The following is a 23017-nucleotide window of genomic DNA, read 5'->3' on the forward strand; positions in this document are numbered from 1 at the left end:
ATCATATAAGATGCAAACTTCGACAATATGATGGAATCATGCAATATGATGATAAAATGATCATTCAAGCATCTACAAAATGGTAACTCTCAACTCTTACCTGTTTATGATTCTACTAATAGTAGTATTTGCGATATAAGAGTTAACACTTCAAAACTCGCTCCTTTCTTCGAATCAACAAAAGACGAGCAAAACTCAGATTTTCATAAAATCATGAACACTTCCATTATGCGAGCATTAATCATCGGATTATGAAAACTAAACAAATATTTCATCATAAATAATTGTTTGCAGTTGATATTGCTCAAAGTCGGGCTTTGATTTTCGAATATATATATATATATATATATATATAAATAAACGTGATTAACTCACGTAAAAAATAAAATAAAAAAATTGACGTGAGCCCATGCTCACGTGATTTTATCAAAAAAAAAATTGTGGATACTCCACGGTTTGATAAAAAAAAATCTTTTTTCCTTCGTACGATCGTCTTTCTTTGAAACGAAGGTTTATTTCGGTTTTGTGAAAAGTTTACACCTTTTAAGATAAAGGTTTTGGTTTCCATGAAAGCTCATAAACAAAATTTTATCACTGGAGACAGTTCTATTTCAAAAGAAAAATCTCTCAAGTTAGGGATTATTGCTAGTCTCTTGAACTAACGATCGAACGAGCATACGTTTAATAAAATAAGGATTTTTCTACAAAACTCACACTAAATGTATGCACATGTATATGATTTTAGCATGAACAAATCACCAAACTTCTGAAAAAAAGAATTTTTTTTTACTTGGTCGGTGCCGGAAGTTGGCCGGACGGTAGGAGCGCCGGTCAGACAGCGACGGAGCTCCGACGAAAATTTTTCTGTCGTATTCTCTGCTCTGACGTGAGGGAGATGGAGGAGCAAGCTGGTGGTCAGTCGTGGTGAAGAAACAAAAAAAGGGAGAAGATTAATTCCTTTTATATCAAATTTTGTTTCCAAAACCTAATTTCACAAGGATTTCTTTTGTTGAGCCCGGACCCGTGAATCCTAAACCGACCAAGGTTCCATCACTAAATCAGCGGGCCTACATCAATTTAGAGTCGTTGGACAACGCTCTATCATGCCACTGGGATCTTCGTTCAAGCCATGTTTTTCTCACGCAATCGAAAATACGGTAACATCTTATCTTACGACTAAGTTCAGTTACTTACTTCATCTATAATTAGAAAATCACTATCCAGTGATGACTGAGGAACATGACTGTCCCTCACTAAGCAGGGGACTTGATATAGATAGTGGATTTTCAACAAGGGTTAAAATCGTAAAACCATAATTGTAATGCTCCTGATCCAACAATCAGGTGAGTATTGAGGCTCATGTCTCTCATTGAAGCATGAAAGCTCATGCCGCATGAATCTCTGACTGAGAATACTATCTCTCAGAGTATACACAGGTGTGCAATCTCTCAGCTGAGGCAACGATGTATCTCATAAATACTGAGAAATTTTAGTAATTGCTTCTATATAGAATCGAAAGATTAGACGACTCCTAGACGATTTACCTGCTAGTATAGAGGAATAACGTCTTCAGGATGTAACAATGTTTTCCCTGACTATGTAAAGAAAATATGACACTTCAACAAGCTCATATCGCTCAATTCTCAGATAATTAATGCTCATAGACAGCATGCCTGCTAGTATAGAGCCATTAATTAATTATTTATAATTTTTAAATTCAGTAGTTGAATATTTGGAAACATTCTATGTTCTTCATAATATTTCATTACTTCAATTCATGGTTTTCCTAGCAGAATTCCATGGGTTAGTAATAAATATTCAACGAACGGGCATCTGAGCAGCTATCGAGTAAGCCCCGACCAAAATGGTGCAAGTGTACTCAACAATTTGCACAAACGAGTACCCGAATGCACGAACGAGAATTCCGAAACACGAAGGAACGATGAACCTATGCAAAATAGGAAGAAAAATAATAATAATAAAATATTAGCAAAGGCGCTAGGAGACTGGGCCCACCGGCCGGTCGGTCACGCCGTGGCCAGTCCCATGCCCACTTATATATTTTATCATATTTTATTATTTTTCCCTGATCTCATGAAAATCCCTTCATTTGAGCAAATCTCCTTCTTCTCAAGGAAACTCCCCAGTCTCATGGTGTTTCCTCGTTTCAAAGAAATAATAAAATTAGGAAAAGTGTCACGGGACCGGGCCTACTAGCCGGCCTGTCGTGCCCTATCCATGGCCGGTCCCACACCTCATGATTCCTTATTATTTTGTTATTATTTCCCTCATCCCATAAAAATTCCCTGATTTCATGATATTTCCCTCATTTCATGAAAATTACATAAAATTAGGGAAAAACTCACGGGACCGGGCTCATTGTCCGGTCCTACACGCCCTTGTTTTATTATTTTAATATTATTTGTTTCCCTCATCTCATGGAAACTCCTTCACTTCAAGGAAATTCCCTAGTTTCAACAAACTCCTTGATTTCATGATATTTCCCTAAAATCATGAAAATAATATAAAATTAGGGAAAGTGTCATGGGACCTTGTTCATTGGCCGGCCGGCCATGCCTTGGCCGTAGCTGGTCCCACACTTCATGCCTCAGTATTTTATTATTATTATTTCCATAATCTCATGGAAATTCCCTAACCTCATGAAATCCCTCAGTTTCATGGTATTTCCTTCACATCAGGGAAAATACTTAAAATTACATAAATTTAGGAAAGGTGTTGAGGGACCGAGCTTGCTAGCAGGCCGGCCATGCCCTAGCCGTGGATGGTCCCACACCTTACAATCCCCTATTTTATTAATTATTTTTCATCATCTCATGAAGATTCCTCAGTCTCAGCAAAACCCTGAATCCTTCATATTTTCTCAAAATGTTGCTCAAACGCTCATAAGAAAATATTGAAACTCTCAGGACTGGGTCATGGACATTATGGTGACACGGGCATGTCTCCTTGACCGACCAAGGCCGGCCCTAGGGCTTGCAAATATTCGGTCCCACATGTTTTAATAATTTTGACCTAATTTGCTCAATTGCTCATATTGGGTTCAAACTCTTCTCAAACAACTTGGAGTTTGCTCAAACGACTATCAGCTGGTCCCACGACCACCAAAGGTCGGTCTCATGCCCTCTTGGCCGGTCCCTCATATCTTCATAGATAGGTTTCATCACCTAAAAGCTGAGACGAACACCATTATAATAAAGGATTAAACCAGCATTTAATCATCTTTTCACCAACTGGTCTTCAAGAGACTTTGGTATTTTGCTCATTTGAGAATCTGGGCGTTACATGGTCGACTCGTTATCCCATGTAGACGGTCCCTCCTTCATTCTGTGGTTGATTTTCAATAAATCATCAATTGATCAAAAATTAGGGTTTCCAATCCAGAGCTCTGCAAAATCATAATTCTGAGAAGATTCAAACACTAATAAATTTACGTTGATCTCGTGATCAACACTTTTATAATTATGCTCGGCTCAGATGTCAGCATCTTAAATTAACATTTTCATTTGATCCTGATACCAACAATTCATCAAACGAGCAACATTTGCTCAGACGAGCAATATTTGCTCAGACTAAGGAATATTGGTTCAACTATCAATATTCAACGATTCAGCAACATTTGCTCACCTTAAGTTGTCAACATTTATCTGATACCTTTGTCTCAACAGACATGTTCAATTCATGAGTTTCAGAACATTTGCAAATCACGTTCGACTCAGCAATGCAATGACTCATCGTTCTATAAAGTCAGCAACTGACTCCACAATCACGAGACATCAATCGTGTCACATGGGGGATATTAACTAGGGTTTTGGTCTGGCGGTCTACGTCACGTATGTTCATACACACGACGAGAATGTGAGAAAGTCGTGCAATCAGTTGAAGGAGTTAGCAAAGTAGTGGGTAGAAAATCAACCAAGTCTCCGCACGATGAGCAACTGGTTTTAACACGATTTCCACTTCCCCACTCTTTGAATCCAACAACTTCCACACTTCGTGGGATCAAGGTGTTTACAATTCTATCAATATAAATAAGTCTCTGAATCATGATTGAAACAACGGACAATCTCTCGTCAAGCAGACAAACAAGAGATTAAGAACTCAGCATTCAATCAATCAGAACTTATCTTATTTTCTTTACGCGGAATACACAACACACTCATAATCTTTGATCACCATTGGTCTCACACATTTCTTAGCTTCCCTCTTACAGATCGACCCATCCTCTCTTGTGACTGAATTGACTCTGGAACGGCCATTGTCTTGGTTTAGGCTGGAGTCTTACAGATTGATCTATCAAACTTAAAGCACTCCCTTCTTGCAGTGCATCTGTGTGAGGTCACTACACCAAATTTTGGAATTAGAAACAAAATATATAACCGTTACGAATCGGGGTTGTAACGGTCCTCGCCTGTTTCAAAAGAGGGTATTACTATTGTTCGCAACGACAATAAAGCCGTTACGAATTTTGGGTTTCAACGGCTTTCGAACAGATAATGGCCGTTACGAATTGCCACGTGGTAACAACTGAGGGCCGTTGCGAATTTTTGTAACCACGTGATCATAACAGGATGAAGCCGTTACGAATTTATTTGTAACATCAACAAAATACTGCCAGTCAACATTGACCAGGTCAAGGATGACTGGCTGTTCATTCTCTGCCGGAAATATGCCAGAACTAAAAAATAATTACCTGTACAAGTCTTTCATTCCATGTATACAATTTCTATTACACAATGAACAACAATAACTTGTATTCTTTCAAGTTTCAACAACTACTAAACAGAATCCCTAAGTTTTGAGGAACACAATATCTGCTTAGAAACTTAAGAGTATTACCAAGTTATATGCGGTATAAAGCTCATACAACATCTGTTTACAACTAAGAGCACATAAGAATAAAACAAAACAAGCACATAACTCATATAACAGTCTCTGCCTTCTCTTGCTTAACATTTCGGTCTCAAATCTACAACACTTCCCCTCACCTGCTCTAACACTACATCTCAACACCTAGAAGCAATGAGTTGGTACCTGAGCCAATTCAAAAAAGAGAAAAAAATTTACGTCCAACTGGTGCAAGGATTGCAAATTGCTCAATGAAAAACAGTCCACAAACACTTTCTTAGCCAAACTAACAAGTTAACAGCAGCAACAACAACAAAACCAAGTAAAAACATAGGATATATATTTCTCTGAAAGTCCAACAGCCATTTTTTAAGCATGGTACAGGCCTTCATTTCCTACACAAGCCCAAAGCTTAATGAAGAGTAACTCAATTAGAATTAACAGCACAATGACAACAATTACCTCGGCACGAATGAAACCACTAAAGGAAAAAGTGGAGAAATGTCTAGTACATATACCACTGTCATCAATATGAATAATCATTATACTTATTATTTCAAAAAAAGTGTAGTGAAAAAGTGCAAGAAAGATACTAGATGTAAAGACAACAAAATAAGTTACTGAAGCTTCAAGGAAAGAAAGAATTTAGTTCTCGAAACGGGACAAAAAAGATGGATATTTTATATCCCTGTCAAACCTGCAAAAATGTCTTCATGCTTCAGTTACATGGCAGAAATTTAGTGCACATTAAAGATTTTTTTCGTACAGAAGTTCAAAGCTAAATATGAAGTGAAGCACTGTGTTTCAATTTAAGTCTAAGTTAAGTTACATTTTCCATGCCATGGAAAGTGGTATACAGTATGCTACTCTTTCTAAGTAAATCCAAAGTCAAGAAATTGGAAAAGAAGATATGAAATTTACCCCGGGTAATACGGTGAAGGCACAAGGAATGCATTTCCAGTATCAGCCAGGCAGAAACTAAGAATCTCAACTGCAGGGGTTGCACCAGCAGTTAATACCATCTGAGATCACATGATGCATTCATAAGATCAAGTATGAAGATCCAATTTGCAGCATGAACAGGAATCAAGTGTCATGAAAAGGGAACAATCTCTGGGACCATAAAATATACATCTTAAGATCAAACGAAAATAAAATAAATCAAGGCTGACTGGGGAAAGTCTTCGGCAATTTTTTAGGAACAGAATCCTCGGGTTGTACAGTTATTACAAAGAACTCTAACCGAACAGTTTGTACTACAAAGCTAATAGCAACCTAGAGATCTATGAAGCGCTTTACAGAAAAATTTCTGCGAGAAGGAACTCTCTGAAAAGTCTAAAACCCTCACATATCAAAAGTGGTGATACATGTGCATACCTTTTCAACAGCCTTGACATTTTGGCGCCATTTTCTCCCCTTAGCACCGTTTTTCTCCTTTTGGCGGAGTGCATCAGCTGCTTTCTTCAATTCTTTTGTTTCTTTGCCCTGCTGTGATGGTGGTGGTGAATGAAAGTTGATGATGGAGACTGGTGGTCACTGTGATGATGTATGCAGGTGAAGTGGTTATGCAGATGGTGGCGAAAAACTGGTCAGAGAGCTCCTCAACCAAGTGGCGTCAACACAGTCTCCCTCTTCAAGTTTGCAAGATGAACCAACCACAAATGATCAACATCCCTTACAGTGCAAACTAAGATACAAACAGAACCATTAGTATTGGTAGTATCCCGATACAAAATCCAAACTCACACGAATTCATATTACCAAACCAACCAACCCACCAATTTACCAATAACTTGGCACATTTACTAGTCTTGCCCCCCAATTAAAATATTTACTAATTAAGGATAAGTGGTCAACTGATGTATTAATAGAAAATGAACAACAACAAGCAACATCATCACCTGTTTGTCCAGGCCTTAACATGCTACCATCAACATTTCCCATAAGATTTATGTAATCATTATACGTTATGTAAATGGAATCCGACACATACTAAGAGAATACTGTGTAACCAAGAGTTCAAGTAGTAGTATATACTAGATGGTTCTTATAAAAAGTTAAACATTTCATTCTCAAAGTCTACCGCAATTCATAGCCTAGGGAAACCAGTTAGGATCATAGAGATTTACCGGAGCAAATACCAAATGGATATTCGACCATGTAAATACACGTTTCAGTAATATAGGAATGAGCATAATATGAATACATTAGACTCCTACCAAGCTTATTACCGTACAAGGTCACTAACAACAAGGATAACTTGAATAAAGTTCATGGATAAAAACATCCCACATAATCAAATAGTAGCCAACCTTTATATCATTCAAGTATCAGTTTCATAAAAGTAAAGGGATTTACCTTACTTAACACAGAGATGATGACCAAATCCATGAAACCGGAACCCATTGAATATTCCACAATCACCCAGTTGTCCACCATCAAATTCCTTCCCAGCAGCTACTTCTTGTCTTATTACAGACACCGGCAACCACCGAAATCCAACTTAATACTGATTTTCAAATTCCGTTACAGAAAACATCTCATGTTCCCTCTTCTTACTGATTTCTAAAACATCTCATGTTCCCTTGTAACTTCTTTACTTCACTGACTTCACTTTGATATATCCATTCTCTGTAATACCTCTTCCTCTAGATTAACAACACAAAGACTTTAGAAATTGAGGAAAGGGTACTAAAAAAATTCAATTTATAAAGAGAGAAACAGTAACTACAAGTGAACTGAAGTAGTGAGAACCATGACCCCTAGAAAAAAAATCAAATTAAAAATCCAATCAGGAATTCGAAGTGAATTCAATGTTGTTAGGTTTTTGAAACCCTAAAATAATTTTTTGAAAATTTTCTGAACATAATCCAATACCATCTGAAAAACAATCGAATTAAAAGAATCAGAAGAGATGAAACTTACCCCAATTGTTGGAATTGGTTGATGAACCTCTTTTTTTTTTCGATGCTGTTCTTCACTGAAAAGAAAAGAGATGATGAAATAATGAAACCCTAAAATCTCAGACAACAGATAGAAACATATACCTTCTAAGATGAGATTCAAAATCAGTTAATCAAAGCTCCAGATCTGACGAACCCTAAAATGAAATCGAAAAAAAAAGATATTAGATAAAACCCTAAAATCTGATTTAACAGATAGGAAAACCTAAAATCGAAAATCTGATAATGACTTACACAGACCGAAATCCTAAACTCGATTAACGTTACAAAGTTCTTCAAAGATCAGATGATTAACCTTACACAGTTGAGAGGGAATAGAATAGAGGAAGGAGGAGAAAAAGAGAAAGAGAAAAAGAAAATGAAGAATGAGATGAAAATTCGAGAGAAGGGGAGAAATGGGTGATTGTGAATTGCAAACATGTGAATGGCACACAGGGTGGAAACATCCTCTAGTTCAACGAGTGTGGGGTGGAAAAAATATATCACGCATGTGAATGGCATGCCTCAAAACTCCAAGTGTTACGACCCAAGTGTGACCAAGCGTGTGATTCGCACGCCTATAAAAAAATCGTAACGGCTGGCCTCTGTTAAGAAATTTTGAAAACTTCGTAACGGCTTATGCCTGTTACGAATGTTTCATAACGGCCATTTGCAACGACAATTTTGTAACGACAATGAAGTCGTTACGAATCCTTGAATTTGGTGTAGTGGGTTAAGCATTTGCTCGGTTCAAGGAGTCTCCCCCGCACGGTCATCTCCTCAATTCCATAAAAACCACCAAATCGTTTTTCCCCATCTACACATTTATAGCAACTTTAAAACCAAACAGAAGACCAAATGAAGCATCTTTTTGAATCATCTTCGAGAGCATCACCATAATAAATAAGAAAGGAGATCATATAGGATCACCTTGTCTAATTACTTTCTGACTCTTGAAACAAGAAGTAGCTTCACCATTAACAAGGATAGAGAATCTTGCCTGAGAGATGCGCCACTTTATCCATCCTCTCCATATATTTCCAAATCCAAACCTTTGAAGAACAATGTCAACACAATTCCAGTTGATGTTGTCAAACGCCTTTGCAAAATCCACCTTACAAACAAAGTCATACTTATTCTCTCTTTTCCTTAGATTAATTAATTCTGCTGCAATCAATATACCATCACCGATTTTCCTTTCGTGGATGAAATCTCCTTGAAAATTAGTGATTAATGAAGGTAAAACTAACTCCATCTTATCTGCTATTAATTTTGACAAAATCTTATACACCCATCCTATCAAACTAATTGGTCTAAGATTGTGAAGAGATACAACGCCAGTGCATTTTGGAAGCAACTTAAGGATGGTGCAATTGATTCTCCAATCAAGAGAACCCATGGATTCAAATTCTTTAATAACCTGCATCAAATCCATTTTAATTACCTCCCAAACAACTTTAAAAAACTCCATAGTGAAACCGTCCGGTCTCGGAGCCTTATTGGAGCCAAAGTTCCAAATGATATGCTTCACTTTTTCTTTAGAGAAGGGCCTTTGCAAAGATATGCTCTCAGATATAGAAATGGTAGGTAGCTCAATATCTTCAAAATCGGGCCTTATAAAGTGATCTTCAGTGAAAAGATTAGAATAAAATTTTGTTGCTTCCTTTGTAATTTTCACTTTATCATAGTAAAGTTCACCATCTATGTTTAAACTAATGATATTTCTACAACAATATTTATAAGACGCCATTTGATGTAAATACCTTTCTCTACATCTTTAGCCCATCACTCTTTAGCCCTTTGACCCCATTTCCTTTCAATATTTAAAGATTAGGAAGCATGTTTTGCTTTAGCCTCCTCCCTGACAATAACATCATTAGTAGTCAACTGAGCATCTTCTTCCATAATATCCCAAGACTCAATAAACTCCTCAAGATGATCCACTTATAATTGCAAATCACCCATTGATTTCTTCCAAGCTTTAATAAACAAATTCAGTGATTGCATCTTCTTAAAAAAATAAATCTAGGCTTTCCAATAAAAGTCAAATTAGACCACCGTAACTTCAAATTTGGAAGTAAAGAAGGATGGAGAAGCAAATAATTATCAAGTCTGAAAGGGGCCTTGAACTTCATACCAGAGTTGCAGGATAAGAGAATTGGAGAGTGATAAGAGATAGGTATTTTTTATCTTCATTTGCATGAGCGCAGGGCAATGTGCACGCCATTCTTCAAAGACTAAAATCTATCCAACCTGACTAAAATAAGTGGATGTTGAGAGTTAGTCCAAGTGTATTTTCCCTCTGACATAGGCAGGTCCATCAGCTCATGCTTACTAACAAATCTTCTGAAATAATTTCTACTAGTTGTAGTACCACCAGAAATATTTCTCTCGGATTGAGAAAGAATTGCAATAAAATATCCTCCAACTACCCATGGGTCATCAAATAAAAACATAATATCAGAAATTTCTTGCCGATATTATCTGTAGTATCCATGCTCAGATGTTCCATAAACATACGTGAAATACCACACAAAGTAATCGGAACAATTCTTGAATTTTATTGTGAGTGAAAAAGCCCTTAGTATATAGTCTTCCATCTGCATACTCCTTCCGTCCACATCACCATTATACCTCCAGAAGCACCCTCAGAAGGGACAAACAAGAAATTACGATTGGAATTTCCCCACAAAGACCTAATAAGTGAATCAACAACAATTTCTTTTTTTGACTCTTGAATTGTGCAAATTGTTACATTATTCTTCCTAATTGCATTCCTAATTGCAATAATTTTCTCATCCTGACCCAACCCTCTGATATTTCAAGACATGATTTTATGATCCATGTAAATTATGACTAACCCTAGAATCTGAAATTGGGTTAAAACCAACTACCTCAATAGATTGTTCCTCTATAATGGTTCTAACAGCTTCAATACATTCGTCAACATCTTCAGCTTCATAATCCGAGTCAAAAGCACCGAGCCCATCATCGTCTTGAGCTTGTAAGTTATCTGTAGTTACAGCTGAAGCATTCTTCACAATCAGGTCACGGCAAATACTCATCATGTTCGGAAAATTAGAAGGGATCCCAATGGTAGTATTGAAACCAATATGGTGATCGACATTCCCACCAGCTTCAATACATTCGTCAACATCTTCAGCTTCATAATCCGAGTCAAAAGCACCGAGCCCATCATCGTCTTGAGCTTGTAAGTTATCTGTAGTTACAGCTGAAGCATTCTTCACAATCAGGTCACGGCAAATACTCATCATGTTCGGAAAATTAGAAGGGATCCCAATGGTAGTATTGAAACCAATATGGTGATCGAGTTTTTTATTTAATTCATTATTCTCAAATTCTTCAAAAGAAGATGAGTGAGTATCAGAGATTGCAGCTGAAGAAGAAATATTGGTGTTGAAAGAAATATCATTTATCGATAATATTTTTTTTTGGGCAGCTGCATACGCTGAACTCGAGGAGAAATCTAATGGCAAAGAAGGAAAAAACTCTTTACAAGATGTTACATTCGAGGAAACATCCAGAGACTTAGATTTGTTCATGTCATGGACCGAACAAATCTTCTGAAATAATTTCTACTAGTTGTAGTACCACCAGAAATATTTCTCTCGGATTGAGAAAGAATTGCAATAAAATATCCTCCAACTACCCATGGGTCATCAAATAAAAACATAATATCAGAAATTTCTTGCCGATATTATCTGTAGTATCCATGCTCAGATGTTCCATAAACATACGTGAAATACCACACAAAGTAATCGGAACAATTCTTGAATTTTATTGTGAGTGAAAAAGCCCTTAGTATATAGTCTTCCATCTGCATACTCCTTCCGTCCACATCACCATTATACCTCCAGAAGCACCCTCAGAAGGGACAAACAAGAAATTACGATTGGAATTTCCCCACAAAGACCTAATAAGTGAATCAACAACAATTTCTTTTTTTGACTCTTGAATTGTGCAAATTGTTACATTATTCTTCCTAATTGCATTCCTAATTGCAATAATTTTCTCATCCTGACCCAACCCTCTGATATTTCAAGACATGATTTTATGATCCATGTAAATTATGACTAACCCTAGAATCTGAAATTGGGTTAAAACCAACTACCTCAATAGATTGTTCCTCTATAATGGTTCTAACAGCTTCAATACATTCGTCAACATCTTCAGCTTCATAATCCGAGTCAAAAGCACCGAGCCCATCATCGTCTTGAGCTTGTAAGTTATCTGTAGTTACAGCTGAAGCATTCTTCACAATCAGGTCACGGCAAATACTCATCATGTTCGGAAAATTAGAAGGGATCCCAATGGTAGTATTGAAACCAATATGGTGATCGAGTTTTTTATTTAATTCATTATTCTCAAATTCTTCAAAAGAAGATGAGTGAGTATCAGAGATTGCAGCTGAAGAAGAAATATTGGTGTTGAAAAAATATCATTTATCGATAATTTTTTTTTGGGCAGCTGCATACGCTGAACTCGAGGAGAAATCTAATGGCAAAGAAGGAAAAACTCTTTACAAGATGTTACATTCGAGGAAACATCCAGAGACTTAGATTTGTTCATGTCATGGACCGACATCCCACCACCACCACCACCACCACCACCAACCACCCCCCCCCCCCCCCCCCCCCCCCCCCCCCCCCCCCCCCCCCGCCACACACACACGAAATCCATGTTTTGACCTGTAGAGTCCACATGGGTTAGGTTTTGCGCCCTCATGCCTTTAGCCTTACCCTGCTTCATATTCCGCACCATTATCCATGGGTAAAGGTTACCATCAAGCCCAATAGGACCAGATGCAGAAGACGATATAGAGTTATCCCCTATCCTTCTGTCAGAAACCTTACGCCAAACCTTATTCAACCCTTTTAGCGCCGAAAATCCAAAAGAATTTGAAATTAATGAAATTGAAATTTTCAGTGGATTGATGAATTTCCACCATATTTCCTCACGGACTGCAAATTTCCTTAAAAGAATTCATTTCCCAAAAATGAAAAGGAAATCCTCTAATTTCTAGCTAAACATCCTTTTTGAGCAGGATCATGAGCTTTAATAATATAAGAGTCTTTAGGGACCCAATGACGCAGAATAATTGTGGATTTACCAAGTGTGATTGTTATAGATTCCTTGAGAAAATTATGAACTGATTCATTATCTGCTAAGAAAAAAAACCAGCCGTCCATTAATGCTACGAAGACCTAGTTTAGTAGGAAGATTAAACCTTTTTGAAATTCCATTAGCAATGAAATTCCAACCCTTATGCGAATTGAGGACTTCAACTGCAACACCCAAAGTATAAGCATGATATATATCCATGACCTCGACCTTCTTTTTTTTCTCATTTGACATCAAAGCAGGGATATCCCCAGGCGAAAACGAATGATCTTTAACAGATGATGTAGTAGGACTCACCGAGGACCAAAATCTTTTCAAACTGGAGCCTTGATTATCACCTGGGATGCATATGAATCTTGATTTGGCTTATTTCGTAGGTTCAGTTCTAGATATCTTTATGAAAAAACCAAACAAATTAGACTATAGCTCGATTAGAATCACCACCTGATTAAATCTTCTCGACCATTTTAGCATAATCTTAGACAAAGAAGCAACACCATCCTTTGTTGACTGCAAAACCCAATGAAAAGACTTTTCAAGTGATAAGATCCAATTAGTCATACCTTTGAATCACTCTGCAACCTTGTAGCTCTCTCAGTTTTCCTTTGACAACCCATGAACAACTAAAGGATTTTGAACGAAGATCAATTGAAGAAAACTTCATGAAATAAAAAATAGGAAAAACTAAAAACAAATGACCGAAAGAAAAACTCTACTACCCAATAAATCCACGCCACAAGGGGAGATCCTTCCTTGGACGGCGGAGAAGTTCAGAATAGCACACTTCTACCATGAATCAAACGCATGGATTGACACCATTAAAAGGCTGAGTTCAACAATGGAAATCGCCATTTTTAGAAGCCCCGGAAAGTTCGGAGAAGAGAAAAGGTTTGTTTTGATGAGATAAAGTGACACTCTCATCTCTTCCCTAATTTATCATCAACAAAATAGAAGAAAATCAACCGAGAAAAACTTAGACTCATTGAAATCATTACAAAAATCCGTTGAAACCATAATAAAATATACCAAGGAACCCAGATCTAAAACAAAAGAATAGTGAAAACAAGAAGAAATGATGATCCTACACTTATCCGATAGTACATTTCTCTTGTTACACAGTACATACCCTACAATACATATCTCATATTAATTAGAACATCTCGTAGAGTACATATCTCCTATTACTTATTACATATTGATTTGTTGAAGCTTGAATACGAATAAAAATAACATGAAATATGTATTGGGTAGAAACCTAATTCATGCTTGAATACACATCATAAATGTTTATATCGCTTATATTCCTTTTTGTTGTGTATGATTCAACAATATATATTGAGATGTATCGGAATAAAAGTGATTTGTTGAATTCCAACGAAAATAGCATCAGGTCGACTCATATCGTTTGAAGAGTCAACTCTCATCTTCTAGGGTTGAATATCAGATCCATATGAACAAGAAGATTAAAAAGTCTAAATCAAAATCCTAAATTGGTGAATGTATATCTGCTTCTTCTACTTCTTCTTCATGGATCCATTATTGAATCTTTTTCGACGGTTATCAACCGAAGGTCAAACAAACATGAAGAAGAAGAAAATCAAATAAGAAAATTAGAAAAAAGATGTTCAATTTAGGGATTTAGGTTTTACTTTTTCATTCTATCTCTCTCTCTCTTTTTAGGTTTTTGAAAAATGGGTAGTTTTGGCATTTAGGAAAGAAAAACTTTACAGAGTTCCACTTGTGTAATGGACCTGTAATTAAAAAAAAATTGGGCGCAAAAACATAAAAAATAGACTAGCGGTTAAACCAGTTTTTATAGGTGGACCATCCATTAAAAGGATCATCAAAACTAGTAGTAACTAATAATTCCTAGTACCCATAGTCACTAGACTAATAGAATCCATAAAAGAGACCATGCGCGTGTAGAATCTTATTTTAAGGGTTGTAATCCGTATCTAAATATTTTTAATAATGGCTAAAATGTCCTCAATTGGTGAATTAGTTTAATTTAGCTAATTGAATATTCTTTTATGATTTACTAGATTAGTATGATTAAGTTTATAGTTCATAATGGCTAATATGCCTTCACTTGATGAATTAGTTTAATTTAGCTAATTGAATATTCTTTTATGATTTACTAGATTAGTATGATTAAGTTTATAATTAGTCATTGTGAAGTAGACTTACAGTTGGATTTTGAGATGAAAGAAGATGAAGATAAAGAAGAAAAAACAAGATTTTTTCAAATCCATAAATTTTGATTTGAGTTGCACAATTGAATGACTCTCATGAGAATTTTACATCTCCCAATTAAATAATATACAAAAAGTATGAAACTTGGGGAATTAAAATGATCTGAATTTTAACACGTATGAAATTTGAGATCTATCTTTCAGGATGCGAATTATCTTGTTATTGATCTCAATTAACAAGGACTTAAACTATCTAAATTGGTTCACGTACTACTTATGTTACTCCCGTTATAAAGGTAAAACAATATAATACAGAAAAGGATAAATACAAGACACCAGAAATTTTGTTAACGAGAAAAACTACAACGGCTGAAAAATCTCAGAAGCTCATCCATCTTTGAGCACCACGCTATATTAAATCGCTACAGACACTAGCATACTCTCAGACTTAGGGCTGGAATGTAGTTGGGATAGAATTAACCCTCAAAGTAATTTAGTTGTAATCGTGTTTCTTATGCCTACAGACCCTCCATGTGTAACAGATCTTTTTTTTTCCTCTCTTATGAAATCCTGGATCCACTACTGTCACCTTCTATCAATTTTTTTTTGACACGATCAGTTGCGAGAATCGAACCCCTAAACTGTTACTTGGGAGCTCGACCCCTGGTCAACCGGGCTATTATTCTCCGTTAGTTATCATTTTTTTTTGTCAATGCCAATTAAATCATTTTTTTTCTTTGTCAATGCCAATTAAAATAATTACTTGCAGCTTTCATTCGTATAATCTTTTTTTTTACTGCATATGATGCAACTATTACTTGTCAATGCCTTATGATGCAAGCAATCACGCCTTGTGTCCAAGTTGGACAGGGGTCGAGCTCTCTACTGATCCCAAGCTCTGCCACTGATCCCAAGTTGTCCACCTTCATTGTAGCGGGCCGTTTGGGCAACTAGGATTTAGGCCTGATCTCGACTCTTTAAGGGGGGGTGTTTGCCGGTGGCATGCGTGTAGGCAGTTTAGAATAAGATGACTTTTATTTCATCAGCAGACTGTAGATAACTCGAAGCCTCAAAAGTAGGCTTCAGCTCGCCTGAATATCTTTTTGATATATTTTCATAAATTAGTAAAACAAAGGAATTCTTTTGACATCCACGTATCACATGTCGGACGTAAAGATACTATATGTTGACTGGATGTCAGAATCATGTCGAATTTTGTATCAAAACCTCGGTTGTAGGCGTAGGATGACGAATTCAAAAAATTGGGAAGTTGGGGAAGGAATGAATGAATGAACGCTCGAATCGGTATTGGCCGAATCGCCTGTCAAGATTCTGGGTTATATAGGTGCAGACAACAGTATTTTCGTAGGACTTCGAATGGATGACTGATGGAGCGTTCTTTTGGCTAATAAATGTATGCCAAATTTCTCAGTTGAACCCGCGTAGTGGAGCACGTCAGCGTTCTCTTTGGATTAGGATATACAGGGTAAAATCAGAAAAGGAATAGGCTAAACTGATTGCCAAGAGTGTGCATTTCGGAATGTGATAAACCATGGTCGACATAGCAGCATCGACGCTGTAGCCTGTATGATAGAGAAGTACGGGGAGAACCATAAATGCCACAATTTGCAATCAAAGGTGCTGGCTAATAGCTCATTCATCTCATAATGCATGACTCCAATTTTGCATCATTAGAAAGTGATGTAGAGGTCTTCGTCATCTAGCTATCTAAGCAATGACAGATGAATAATCATTGTTTTTCGTGGAACATGAATAATTATGTCTGCTTACTTACCGTATTGCAATCAAAAATTTAGAATTTCCATCTATGTTTCACGGGGTGACCTTCCAGGCTCCAGCAAGCATTGAATTAGTCCGCTAGTTTACTGAACAATTGCGCCAGTGTATTTGCCAAGTTATGTGGCACATCAAAGTAATTAAGGGTTTAGAAATTAGAAACACAAGTAAGGGTGATGCTGTGATTTAAATTTACCGGGTTCTACAAAAGAAGAAATTAAGGCTTTTGGGGAAAAATTTGATGAGATAAAATATGGGAAAGTAAATAATCCTTCCTAGTTTGGGGCGTAGTGTGTTTATTCACGGCCTATAGATTTCTTCATTTATCCAAAAGAGAAGGATAAGGGGTATCTAAAGTGTGTAAAATACTAAATTACCCTCTACATAAACCTTTAATAATTCTATTTATCTTAAACAAATATAATACCTTAATCATTTTTACTAACAATCATTAATCAAAACCAAATTTCTTTTCAATTTCCATGATAATCAAAAACTAAAACCTAATCACAAACTACAATTCAATTCTCCATTTTTGGGTTTTCAAACAATATTTTTCGGCGACAAACAAGTGATTGAGTTAAATCCCTTTAATATGTTCCTTTTGAGAGAGATTCATCAATGATTCAACTACGAATCTCTGAAATTTCTCATCAATTTTTCTGAAACTCAAGCAGAATCAGTGATATGGACATTAACATAAACAGATTGTACTGTTGATGTTCTCCAAAATCAGAAGATATGGTACACCTACATAAACCGATGCTGGGTTGATATGATGAACATCAACCACAATCGGTTTACACTAATGCATATATCAACCGATTCATTAACCATGTTTGAATTTTTGCACAAAGCCTGAAATTTTTATCTTTATATCATAGAGCATGAAAATACAAGTTGAACGCAAAAGAAAATGAGGTCACTCCGACATCAGACGAAGTAGTTATGAGCAAAATAGTCGAAGAAATGCCCAGATTTACAATCGGTTTACGTGGGAATTTATGTAAACCGTTCTAGCGAAGAAAAATCACAGAAAAAAATGTTAAATTTTACCATCGGCCTATGTTCTAAGTCTTATAAACCGATTCCTAGAATCCGTTTACAAATGCATGAACATATACCGTTTCTGGGTTGAGATTTTTCAAAAAGATAAACAAAAATCAAACTTTTTACATGTTTTGATGATGATGAAAGATTAGTTGATTTCTTGGTTAACATGATTAAACATCAATTAATCACTCGAACTAACACTAATTAGTCAGGGATATATTAGCTATTAAGTAAAATAATTGAATAAGGGATTTACCATTTTACTTTTAAATATCTATTTTTGTCTCGTAGCGGCAGGCCCCAAATAAAATGGCTAGACATTAAACTAGGAAGGTAAATGATGGGTCGCATTTTATGTTATTTTTAAAAACTGTTATGTTACACTGTGTTGCAGAAATAAAATAGGCCTATGTAATTCAAAAATCTTATATTAATAGAAGAGAGAGGATCCATTCACAACCTCTCTTTTCTTTTTTTACAAGATCTAACAGTGTATCTTAGTTGTCCAAATTTAAGGCTTCAACGATCCCGATCTCGTAAAAAAGGAGTTTATCAACCGATCCTCCCTCACGATAGAAATGTTATATAGTTTAATGAGTTTCCTAGTAGGCCCATTTGTCCCCAGAAGATGTATTCATCCTTTGTACATCCCTTGGAAAATATCTGATCCTACTTTCTTTAGTTGGATCCATTATGTCCAATTCACCAACCTAAACATAATCATCTGAATCCAGTTGATTGATTAGAGTTTCAGTTAGGAATCCTTGCAAAATTATTATGTTGGTTCGAGAATAACTAATCAAAAAAAATCTTCAGAAGAGAAACAATACTGAAAGTGTAAATTCTTACATTATGAAATCTTCTGGTTACAAAATGAGCTTTTCTGGATATATGTACAATAATACAAATATAATTCTCACACTAAAGGTGTGAACATAAGGGATCCCTTATGTTCACGTGCTGATGGCATCTTTGATCCACATAGATCACTCTTTTCCCCCTAGTATTACTGGACTTTTAGCCAATTTCTTTCGTTATACTATCAATTTTTAGGTCTCAATCTCTGACAGCTTCAGATCTCGTCTTAGATTCATGTTCCACAACTCAAGCTTTCTCGTGCTTTTTACCTGGTTTTGATGAGTTCTCAGGTCTAGAACTTAGGTCTTTTAAACAACTAAATCTGAGTTCTATCTCAGCTCCGAAATTCTCCAGCTGTTAGTTGTTGGTAGATATTATATTTTGTTATTAGGAAGCTAAGGCAAGATAATCCTTTGTCCCCATATCTTTTTATTTTGTGTCTTGAGATTTTTTCTAGACTTCTGGATCATAATGTGAGAACTAAAAATTATGATATTTTCAGTGGGGCTTCTAAAGTTTCTCATTGTTTTTCTGCTGATTATGATATGTTACGAATATTAAAATAATTCTCGACAAGTTCTACAATTGATTTTTTAGAATAATTTTTGATAATTTTACAACTGGTCTTGGCAGGAGTGTAGTCTTTAAAAGTCCTTTATTGTCACGTTTACTAACCTTAACAAGAGGAAGGGTTGAAATCTTGTTCAAACCATGTGTGTTAAGTTTAGTTCTGACCTAGTATGCATCTTAGAAATCTTATTCAATGAGGTAGAGTAAGTATAGATATGTATGCTAACACCGTGTGGACAAGTTAACCACGAAACACAAGGGTGGAAACTTAATATTAGTAACTTTGCAGTTAGAGCTATTTAGTGTTACTGGCCATATTTCTGTTTACATCATGAATTTCATAAAGTTTCCTCTAAGAGTGATCAAAAATATTGATAAATATATAAGACAATTTTTATGTAATGGTGCTAAAGGGAGAGATTGAACTAATGCTATTATAGGTTGGTTCGGTTATCCGCCAAGTAAAAATTATTCTCAAGTTATGTACTTCACAAATATAGATTAAAGTATAGTAATAAGAACAAGTTCGTTCATCAGGGAGGTATGAGTTGTCAATTTATTTTGATTACTTATGGAGACATGAGGCTTTTGATTGTGATTGTAACTAAGTTGTACTAAAACAAGTAAATTAACTCAAATATCAGAGGTAACAAATACTGGTTAAAGGTTTTATCTTCTATCTTCCAACATGTATTGCCTGATTCAACCTGAATATTCATTTTTTTCTCAATATTAATAACCCTAGAGCATCATATTGTAGGGCTTCTCCGACAAAACTCCTATTATCATCAAAGGCGCAAGATACATTCTTTAAATATTTTCACTAAATAACTTGGCTAAGAACCGCTCAGGTTAACCCAATGAAACCAATAAGCTATATGAGTTGATGGTATTCTAAGTAATCCGACGCAAGAGCCACACGGATTTAACATATGTTATGATTCTACACATAATTGCATGGTAACATCCCATCGCTAGAAATTATACCGTGCTACTTGTGACTATAGTTCTTTTACAATTTTGGATCTCAAACTTTAGTCTAACTCTAGATATGAAAAATTTCTCATTTAAATCGCGACTTAAACAAACTAGCAATCATTCATATATGAAGTTATAAATGGTAAAACAAAGACGAAATAATAGAGATTATGAACATATGAAAATGAATACTTCAATTAGTAAACATGTTTTCGGACTTCACCTCTAACCAGTAATAAAGGTTTAGTTACTCATGGGTGTCTCAAAATCCATGAAAAGTATGAAAAAAATCAAATAAGCAAACCTTAGAAATCGTTATGATCAATCGCAACTCCAAGCCCTTTTTTTTCTCCTTCTTGTAAAGTATATAGTGCGCGTATTATCAGTATTGATAAGAATTCTTATGTAGTACTCATGAAAATAGGTATTTAGGATCCTTGTGGACCCTCAATGTAGAGCCAAACGCGTCAAATATGTCCAAAATGATGTCAGGTTCGGCTGAACCGTGTATGGACCTTCCAGTCGGACTTGAAAATTAATTTTTGCTCCAGACGAGTGTCAGGTTTTGCTCATAAGAGATGGGAAGTTGTGAGCCGAACATCCTGCTGTAAAATTGTATTTTTCGTCAAAAACTTCACTTTACTTATGTGTTTTACTTATTAGTTGTCCATCTCCATGTTCTTATTTAAAATTCATTATTAAGTTCGGTTATCACCTTTGAATTAATTCCTTGTCGAATATTCTCCTGGATATACTTCAAACACTTGAAATTTAGGATTCATGTTCGGTTGACTCCAGATGATGAGTTATTAGCCGAACATATCTTTGTAAACTCAAGTTTTTTACAATGTTGTTTTACCCATATATAACTTCTTCATATGAACTCAGGGTGACTTCATTCTTTTTGCATTGTCCTCGTAATTTAATTCTTTACAAGTTGGTAGAAATCATGTATTTGAATTAGTTCGTTTGGTTCTTGATCAATATTCACTTGTAATGTTCTACTTCTTTGTTCATTTTATGTCGAAACGAGCTCCTTTCTTCTTGTTTGGTTGATACGACTACAAAAAACCTCAGACACTTAAAGCAAACAAAATCAAAGCATAATGATATTAAAACTAACAAGAAATCGATGCAAATACTTCCAGAGTTGGAGGAGCATCCTTCATAAGTGTAGCTACTAGAAATATTATATAACACACACAAGTATAAATACTCGAGATAATAAGCCAAATGCAAATGAAGTAAAGAGAAAATTACATTCTCACAAGAGAAACAACTATGGATTTGGAATATAGTAGGTTGGATATATAGTGTTAATCATGCCAATGAGACTTACAGTGATTGTTACAAATGTTCACTAATTTTAACGCTGACGTTGAGTTAATTACAAATTAAGATCCATGTGTTAAGTCTGTATTCGAACCTGATGTTGAGGTATTGATATGGACGAGTATCCCGAAGAAGATTGGCAGGATCGCACTGTGATGGTCTTTGGTTCATGGATCTAAATATATGATGGTGTCAATATTCGTTCTTCTATTTCTCACGAGGATTGTTATGTTATCAAGAGAGGAATTATAAATGCCTCTGCTTTTCATCTAGCGTCCCCTAACCTTTCACGGTCCTTAAAGGTCGTTATGGAGTATTCTTGGGGTCTAAATTCTTCTCTATTTTGTAATGCTTTGTTGGAAAATTGACACTAAATCAGGGTGAAGAAAAGAATGTTGTCTTCTGGGTTCAAGGCTCTAAAATAGATTCTTTTCGACAATTATTCGACCCTTCCCAATTGAATTGACGAGTACAAATAGGTCAATGAATATTGCTGTCAGGACACTTGAATCCCTACAACAATGTTGGATTCATAGATTGTACAACCTTGACCCAACCAAGAATACACAGGTTTTGATTCTGATGATGCTTGTTAGAGAGAAAACAGAGAGAGTTTTTGAATTTTTTTTTAATGTGTTTTGAATGAAAACAAGGACGCTGTTTATACAGAGTTTCACATCTGTTGAAGATGACTCTTCATCTCCAACATGCATCTTTTCAGAGAGAACAAACATCTCTTCCAACAATGGTGTATGTTGGGAAAACGAAGTTTCTGATCGGTTTTCTAACTGTCACCAGAAACCCTAAAACAGAAAAATTCCTACGAGACGTTGTCTCGCACTCTGCTACAAATTAAGGTCAAAACTCTGTGTAGCGCCTACAAATTAAGGGTTTGTTGAAAATATCCAACATTCTCCCCTTATTTTCAAAAAAAAAAAACAAAACAAAGCATAAAAAGTTTTGAAATTGGAGTGGCTGCATCACTCAAGTGACTGCCTACGTACCCGAGTGGGATCAAGCCAACGTAGTTCAAGCTAAGTTGAGACAAAACATCATCGTTGGAACCAATACATAAACGATAGGTATCTTTTGGGTTTGAACCTTCACTTAGTGTAAGATATTCAAAGTTTTATCGAGGTCCTATGATGAATTTAATCTTGAACCAAGTACCCTTTGTGATAAAACCGGAACCTCCACACATATTGATTTCCGATAGTAGTGTATTCTATAGCTCGCACATTAATGGCCATGTGCTTTCTCCTGGATTCATGAGTCCTTTTCTGAGAA

General features: G+C 35.9%; 1 long non-coding RNA gene across 2 annotated transcripts; it reads right to left on the reverse strand.

Annotated features, from left to right (window-relative positions):
* Nucleotides 1-4697: 4697 nt before the first annotated feature.
* On the reverse strand, nucleotides 4698-8172 carry LOC113273898. Of its 2 annotated transcripts, none has more exons than XR_003322658.1 (7): nucleotides 8064-8172; nucleotides 7914-7966; nucleotides 7792-7846; nucleotides 7225-7514; nucleotides 6244-6553; nucleotides 5788-5888; nucleotides 4698-5052 (listed from the first exon to the last, which is right to left on the reverse strand). It is a non-coding gene; the product is annotated as an uncharacterized LOC113273898 (long non-coding RNA). The 2 variants fall into 2 exon arrangements; XR_003322657.1 differs by lacking the exon at nucleotides 4698-5052 and adding an exon at nucleotides 5068-5563 and having other exon boundaries at nucleotides 5788-5979.
* Between the last annotated feature and the right edge of the window lie 14845 nt (nucleotides 8173-23017).

Source organism: Papaver somniferum, chromosome 4 (genome assembly GCF_003573695.1).
Source record: "Papaver somniferum cultivar HN1 chromosome 4, ASM357369v1, whole genome shotgun sequence".
Classification (NCBI taxonomy): Eukaryota; Viridiplantae; Streptophyta; class Magnoliopsida; order Ranunculales; family Papaveraceae; genus Papaver; species Papaver somniferum.